Genomic DNA, 8,896 nt, shown 5'->3' with positions numbered 1-8,896 from the left:
ACATGCAATTCCCGATTGGACCTGCCGTTTCGGTTCCGGTGCTTGTAAGCACGTGATTTTTGACCCTCCCCGAGGATTTTCACATTTTTAGCGTGAATATGTGAAATTGGGTCTAGTATAGCTATTTTAACTATTTTTACTTTATTTCGTTGCAAAAAGAAAAATTTCAAAAAATATATATATATAAATTTTAGTTTATGTATCCCTCATAAACTTGAAAAAATCAAAAATTGCACTTTATTTTTTACTTTATATAATTTCGAAAATTACAAAAAAATAAAACAAAATATAGTTCTATTAAGGTTTTATAGTCATTATAATTTTGAAAAATACAAAAAATATTACTTCATATTTTTGTCTTTATTAAAGAACGAAAATTACAAAAAAATATAGTTTTATTAATATTCTATAGTCATTTTAACTTTGAAAAATACAAAAAAATTTACTTCATATTTTATCTTAATATTTAAAAAAAACGAAAATTACAAATAGTTTTATTAATATTTTGTAGCTATTTTAAACCTTGAAAAATATTTAAAAAGGTATAGTTTTGTTTAAATACTAGTATTATTTTTGGTAGTTATTTTGCTTACATAGGACTAGTTAAGCAACGTGTTCGTATTTCGCGGGTCCGGGCAAAAGAATAATATTTGGGTTCAAACTACCCGGTTTTAGGCCTAATTTTCGGACCTAGCCCATAATAAACCGTGTCCAGGACACGTGGGGAACCCCACCACGTGTGGGGGACATATGCCTTGAACCCCACCACGCGTGGGGCTCATTTTTATGGGCATTGTGTTACAAAAACACGGAAAAGGCCAAAGGAACGTGGGGGGAGATTTGGAAATTTTGGAAAAGGGGGTATTGTATACCTTCTTCTTAAAAAGAAGAAGAAAAGAGAAAAAACGGGGGGAAAAACCAGAGGGACTTGGGAGAATTTGGAAAACAGACTATTGTTCCTCTTTCTTCTTAAAAGAAGAAAGTAAAAAAAAATAACCCTACGGTGACCGGCCCTCCGTCGACCACCTACCCCATCACCTTCCCCCAGCTCCCTCTCCACCTCAACACCATCACCATGCTGCCCGCAACCCCACAGTCCAAACGCCATAACCAACGACCCCAAAACCCTCGCGTCCAAAACCACCGGTAACCCCCCCCCCATGTACCAGCTCCGTCGAGCTGCTGCTCGCTGCATCGCCACCCCCCACGACCAGCTTCCTCCATCGAACCCGACATCCGCTGCTCATCGTCTTCCTCCTCCTACTGAAGAAAACCTAGGAAAAACCCTAACAATCATAACCCAAAACCTTCAGCTCCCACCCCCCGTCGCAGCCCCAGTCCCGTCGACCTCAACCAAAACCCAGCAACACCCATCGACCACCCGTCAAGCAGCAGCCATCGCTGCTGCGTCGTCTAACCACCCCTTCGTCAACTTCCCAAACGACCCCTCCAACTGCGGCTTCACGTACACAGGTGTCGCGCCGGAAAAATACAGTAGCAACCAAGCAATCCCTGGTCGTTGACAGTTGTGGGTCCGAGCTTTCTGTTCGTCGAGGTCCGGTACGTCGAGGTGTTTGTCCGAGGTTTCGTCGTTGTTCCTCGTCCAGTGAGGTCCGGCTTGAGTTCCGTCGGGGTCGTGTTTGTCGTCCTGAGTTTGCTGGGGTTCAAAGGTTAGTAAACCTCACTGTATTAGATAAAGAAATTTTACGTTAAATGTTCGAAGATGCAATATAGAAATTGGTATGATAATTTTCTGCTTATGTTTTCATCGTATGCATTTTTGCTCATTTTGCGTTATGTGATTCTTGTTTGTTTGATGTCATGTAATTAAGTTTGACTAGTTGTTCTATGACACAAGTTTGACGTTAATTTGCTCGTCCTTTACTTCGCTTAGTTCATTCAAATTTTTTTTATTATTAGTACATGTTATTACTACTCCCGAAATACTCATTCGCTAAAACTCTTTTTATTAAACTTCTAACAAGTTATGGGATTTTAGTTGTAAAGAAGTTGTAAGGTTTAGTATGGTTAAAAGCGTAAAAATGGCATCCCTTTAAAAATATAAAAAAATAAATAAATAGTAAATAATAATAATAATAATAAAAAATAAAATGAGACGAGCCTCGCCAAATAAAAGGGACAAATTGCGGGGCCCTCACAAAATATATGTATTAAATACTTAGATTCCGGGATGGGTCGTTTAGCAAATTTCACGGCCCTACCCAAAAATAATAATGCGCTAGTTGCTTTAGGCGCGCCTTTAATAATGTTATCTCCCTAAACTCGGGTGCACATTTATGTAACCCAAATCCAAATCTCAACGGAGTCGAAATATGTCTCCAGTCACGGGCACATTGATTGTAACGTGGCCCGAGACGCATTTCCACGTCGTTGCAAATTCATTTTAAAAATAAGCATGAGATGAGCCTCGCCGAATAACAACACAAATCGTGGGGCCCTCAGTAAATACTTGTTTAAAATTACTTAGAATTCAGGAGGGTCGTTTAACGAATTTCACGGCCTCCGCAAAATAATAATGCGCTAGTTGCTTTAGGCGCGTCTTTAATAATTTAATTTTCTTAAACTCGGGTGTGCATTTCATGCGACCCAAATCCAAATCCTAAAACATCAAATAAAATATGTTTCGGATTGTGGGTGCATTTCATGTGACACAGTCCAAAGATATATTTTAAGCGATGTTCACATTCTTGTAAAAACAATAATAATAAAGCGGTTAAAAGATAAATTTGCACATAAGTTCATATTGTATTAAAAATCAGATAAATAAGCCAAATATAATAGTTGAGCGACCGTGCTAGAACCACGGAACTCGGGAATGCCTAACACCTTCTCCCGGGTTAACAGAATTCCTTATCTAGATTTCTGGTACGCAGACTGTAATATAGAGTCATTATTTTCCTCGATTCGGGATTAAAATTGGTGACTTGGGACACCCTAAATCTCCCAAGTGGCGACTCTGAAATAAATAAACCCATCCCGTTTCGATTGTCCTTTAATTGGAAAAAACTCCCCCTGCGCCCCCGGGTGCGGAAAAAAGGAGGTGTGACAGCTCTGGCGACTCTGCTGGGGATCACGACCCAGAACCACTGGTTTAGGGTTAGAATTAGAGCTTAGATAAATTGTTATATTTGGTTTTATCTAATTTTTACATATTTGAGCCTAATGTGCTAAATGCTGCTTTTACCGCTTTGATATTATTTGAACTGTATATAAACTGTGCCGGAACCCTTCTCTTCTTACCTCCGGGGAGAAGCTCGCTTGTCGAGACTCCCTATTCTATTAGTGTCAATACCCGGAATAAGAAAGAGGACGGATAAGTTACGAAGCCGGACGGCCTTTTGGTTCCCGGTAAGTTGCCCCCTCCTCGACTCGAGTTGTCCGCTCGGGTACACTGTCTAGAACACTTACCCAGGCTTTTGAACATAGAATAACGTGACTTCATGCCGGATCCCTAGTAGGAACGTTTATTTGCATCATGTGCATTTGACTTAGGGGACTCAACATAGGGGTTGGGTCCGTCTAGGACAAGCAACCTGAAAATAATAGACCATCTTATGGCATCCTATGTGCTACATGTTGTATTCAGTCAAGGGCGAATGAGTCATTTGGTCATTTCCAGCATGATTTTATTTTAATCAAAGCATGGGGAACATTTGTGGAATCCAAGAAGCCTTGGAATTCCCTATGTCCCCCATGCTTGCTTTTTGAAAATAACAATAAATATAAAAAAAATAAAAATACATATAAAAACAAGACATGAATATTCAAAAGATTTTGTATGTTTTCATCATCATCCACAAGTTGGAAATAGTGGAAAAGAGGAAAAAATAACAGTTTATAAATGTGAAAAAAACGAATGTCCAAGTAGTGTCGGAACTCTGCCGAATTTTTGAGAAAATAAGAAAAATATATGTCTTATTAGTTAGTTTTATTAACAACAAAGGAAAAGTAGAAAAAAAAATCATCATTGTTTTGTTTTGTTTTTCAAAAAAAAAATAGTTTGTCTTGCCATAAAAATAAAAGTAAAAAAAAAAGGGGGGGTCTTGTTTTTGAAAAATATGTTTATTTATTTATTTATGAAAATGCTAAAATTATAATAGTCCAAAAATATTTTCCATTATTGACTTCTTTAGAAATTCTTTCTAATTGTTTTTTAAAAAAAAAAAAACAACAACAACATATATATATAATAAAAAAATCCGAAAATAGTTTGATTCTTCTTTCAAAATTGAAAAGCAAATTCAAAATTCAAAAAAAAAAACATTTTGAGAAGCATGTCTTTTATTAAAGGTAAAATTCCGAAAAATATTTTTTTTCTTTAGAATAAAAAAAAAACGAAAATTCAAAAAATATCTTAGAAGTCTTTCTTTTAAAAGAAAATCAATCAAAAGAAAAATAATACTTCCTTGTTTCTTTTAAAGTAGATCTTTCGCAAATTCAAAAAAAAGTTAATTCATCTACTTATTCTTATTTGCCTACTTATTCTTATTTGACCGAACTACGCAGGTTTGATTCTCACTGGATGTGAGATACGTAGGCAACCCTCATCGGGTCCAACCCCACCTTCTCAAAAAGAAGGAATGTTTTATGTTTTTCGTTAATTCGTTTGTTTGTTACAAATGAAAAATAATAGAATAATAGTCTATTTGATTGTTGTGAAAATAATAATAATAAAAAAATATATATAGAAAATGGAAAAGGGTCTTCTCAATAATAGTTTATTTGCCCGAACTACGCGGGTTTGATTCTCACCGAATGTGAGATACGTAGGCAACCCTCATCGGGTCCAACCCCCTTTTTTGCTAAAAAGCCAAAAACGCATAAATAATAAAAACATGTCATAAATAAGTCGGGTGATGTCCAACCCACCTTTTTGCTAAAAAACCAAAACAAACAAATAAACAAAAAAGAATGTGTCAAGATTTTTAATTTTGTCATAAATAAGTGGGGTGATGTCCAACTTCCCCTTTTACAAAAAAAAAAATAAAAAAAAATAAAAAAAATAGCAAAATATATGTGTCAAATTTCTAAGAAGTCGGGTGACGCTGTTTTATCAAGACATAGCCGAATGTTCCCGAAGGGGACGCCGGAAGGCTGACTTCGCATAAACAGCCACTTTTGGGTCATTTTGAGATATGGACCCACACAGCCTTATAAATCTTCGTCCCCGAGGCGCTGAAGGGTCGTGTTTACAACGCCAAGTCTTTTATTGTAATTTGAAAAGAAAAAAATCAAAGAGTCAGCGGTCATATGAATACCGTCTTTTGTCATAATAAGTCGAGCCAGCTTCGGCCGCATCTTAAACCGTTCTTGCCGAAATAGCCTTAGAGTATCTTTCAGTTGTCGAAAGGTTATTTTCGTAAAAGAATGGACAAGTTTGTAAAGTGTCGAAATAATCCTCCCAGGCCTCAAAATTCATGTGAAATTTGGAAGGAGCCACATTTGCAAAAATAACCATTTGGTTGCATTTGTCGAACAGAGAAAGGGAGCTGGAATTTTGTTTTTGAGTCTACCAATCTTTTGATTAGAACATGCGGGTTGTTTGATTTTCAAATTTGCGGGTCATCTTTAAATCCTTGAAACTCAGTTTGCTTCAATATGAAAATTGGAAAAAATGTTCATTATTGTTTATCTTTTATTGGCACGAACTACGCAAGGTCTGATTCATGCGGGGTCATGATACGTAGGCAATCTCCATAAGATTCGACCACAACAAAAAAAATGATGAAAAAAGAGAATGAAAAGAGAATGAAAAAGAAAAAGAAAAAAAATGAAAAGAGCAAAATGAAAAAAGAAAAGAGAAAGAAAAAAAACATCGAAAAAAAAAGAAAAAAAAAGAAAATAGATGTTGTCAATAATGAGGACCGACTGAGTCCATTCTAACCTGTTTGTTTTGCAAATAAGTTAAGGTGGTTGGTTTGTGGTAAGCCGGACAATGACACCCAGAATCCTTTACTTGCACATCATGGTGCGCACTTTGCTGGGATCAGGCCGATAACAGAAGCACTCAAATCCTATTGGGAATTTGCTGACGGAGGTTGATGATATTGAAGCTGGCAATGGTCTTGACAATACTAATGCAAAGCTCAGTGGCTAAGATGCCAAGTTTGATAAAGCGGGAGGACGCTCCGTTCCTTGGTTAACAAGAAAGAGAAGCTGGTGGTGGCTTATTTTGTTGTCATTTCTTTTGTCCGGGTTATTCTTAGAGTTGTAATCCGAATATTTTCTGGCGTCAAACCTTCTTATCTTTCCATTTTGTCATATCATTTTGTTTAAGTTTGGTCGAGGTTGTGTTAGGATTTTATTTTGGTTGTTTTGTTCGTTTTATTATTCAAACCATTTCGCCGGTAGTCTAATGCAAAGCCGGTCTTTTGTTAAGTTCCAGTCGTCTTTTTGTTTAGTCCTTTTATCATTTCGCTCAATGCCGATTCTAGGGACATGACATGCACCCAGTTTGGGCCTAATCTTAAAAGTTAATCATAAAACCCTGGGAAGGTGATCAAAGCATTCAAAGGAAATAAGAACGGTTGGGATTATTTGAAGCCCGAGTCATGTGGAACTGGGGCAAGTTAAACACAAAGAAAATCGTTAAAGAAAGATTCGCCTAAATTGGCATGAGGGTCGTTCATAATAATGAGAATGAGAGTGTCGCCCAACGGTGCTTTAGAAGTGACAAATGAACAAACAGATGGTGAATATAATTGTCAAGTCCAGCACCATCAGAAGAGACTACAAATTTAAATTGTGTTGTTTGCACTAAGCATGTTTTGAAGACTGGAATGACGAAGGCATTTTGTTCTGCTACCTAAACACTTTATCCTTCGTTACCCCTTTTGAGCCTTATTTATTTTTCTTTCATACCCCTCGTTCGGAATCAGTAACAACGAAAAAAAGAGAAAGAAAGAAAACAACAACGAAAAAAGAGGAAAAAAAGAAAAGAAAAGAAAAAAAATTGATAACAAAAAAAAACAAAAGAAAGTCAAATGAAAAAGAGGAATTGGGAACTACGTTTGACCTGATTCCTCAAAGAGGATACGTAGGCGCTTCACGGCTCGGTCATAGTTTTGAAAAAAAAAATCAATTAAGATATCCCCAAGCAAGAAACTGGGGCAAAGGTTGCGTTTGTTGTAAATAAATCTAATTCTGAAGGTTGTAACTAATAACCCAAAATTCATATATTTTTGAGCCTTTTATACCCTTTCTTTCTAGCCTATCCAAATCCTACATTACGGTCCAAAGAAAGACCTTCTGATCAGTCTTTAAAAAATGCCAAGTCGGACAAATGAAGAGTCTTACCGGCGAACATAACATTCTGTTCCACAGCAGAAAGGACTCTAATCTCCAACAGAAAGAGTCATACCGGCAACACTCCAAATCCCCCAGCTGGAGAGAGATATAAAACGAGAGAGTCTTATCGGTGAAAACCTTCACAGGCACCATAAGGCGATGAAAGCTGAGAGAAAAACCAAAAATGAGAGAGACTTGCTAGTGAAAACCCTTCGGGCACTACAAGTCGAACAAGATTGAGAATCGAGTGGGAATTGCCAATTGAAGAATGATTGACGGTAGAGGATAGGCCACATGTGCATGTCGTGACCAGTAGAGTCGGTATCTGCATTTGATTGGTTTTTATTTGTAGTTTCTTTTGATAAAGAGTCGTTTTTCCTTTGTCTTTTTTTATTCTATCCTCGTTTATCTTTTCCTTTCATAAAAATCCCCAATAGAGTCAGAACAAGTGTGAATTGACTTCAAAATAGGCCATCAGCTTTCCAAAATGGGATCTGACTAGTACATCCAAGTGGTATAGTCAGCGGAGAACAAATGCGAGGCCAGTGTCAAAAGATGTCCCCATGCAAAAGGGAAGTGCCAAAATGATTGACGAGTGTCAAGAGGGATATCCTTGCCAAAACCAAGGTTATAAACCTCAAGGCCAAGGCCCGTGAACAAAGCAAGGAGAGCAATGAGCATGGTGTGGGAAATTCATACTAGATTAAAAGGTCAGGGAAATGCCGGTTTCCGAGCTATGCCCCAAAAGAAGAAGGATATCCCCAGCAGGAAGGGATTATCCCCAACAAATAATATCATCCCCAACAAGTTGTGGAACACAGAGCAAGGAAGGAGAAAGGGAAAGTCATCCCAGTAGGAGTATCACAACCAACCACCATGTTTTAAACTAACAATTTTGTTTGATTTGAAACAGGTAAAGGAAATGGCATTGATGCCAGAACTGCGTGCCACAAGGGATATTATCAAACTGGGGCAGAAAATTTTCCTTCCATTTAGAAAATTTTCTAGAAGTCAGGTACCCCCAGCTGATAACATTTTACCCCCCAACAGGTAAGTAAATCAAGGGAGGTAGTCTTCGAAGGAAGAAGCTATGCAAAAACAAAACAAAAACAAAAAAGGAATAAAAAAAAAGGGAATAATAATAAAAAATGGGGAAGGTAGAAAAGAAAAAGTTCATCCCAATCCCCAGCAAGTATTCGAGGTAAGACATTTTCAAGTCTTAAAGATCTGTCGGGTTCATCCGCCCTCAAATAGGATCTGTCGGGTTCATCCGCCCTCAAATAGGATATGTCGGGTTCATCCGCCCTCAAATAGGATCTGTTGGGTTAATCCGCCCTCAAATAGGATCTGTTGGGTTAATCCGCCCTCAAATAGGATCTGTCGGGTTCATCCGCCCTCGAATAGGATATTTTGGGTTCATCTGCCCTCGAACAGGATATTTTGGGTTCATCCGCCCTCAAATAGGATATGTCAGGTTCATCCGCCCTCAAATAGGATCTGTCGGGTTCATCCGCCCTCAAATAGGATATGTTTGGGTTCATCCGCCCTCAAATAGGATATGTCGGGTTCATCCGCCCTCAAATAGGAT

Source organism: Nicotiana tabacum, chromosome 10 (genome assembly GCF_000715075.1).
Source record: "Nicotiana tabacum cultivar K326 chromosome 10, ASM71507v2, whole genome shotgun sequence".
In the NCBI taxonomy this organism is placed as follows: domain Eukaryota; kingdom Viridiplantae; phylum Streptophyta; class Magnoliopsida; order Solanales; family Solanaceae; genus Nicotiana; species Nicotiana tabacum.
Note: the sequence above shows the minus strand (reverse complement) of the source record.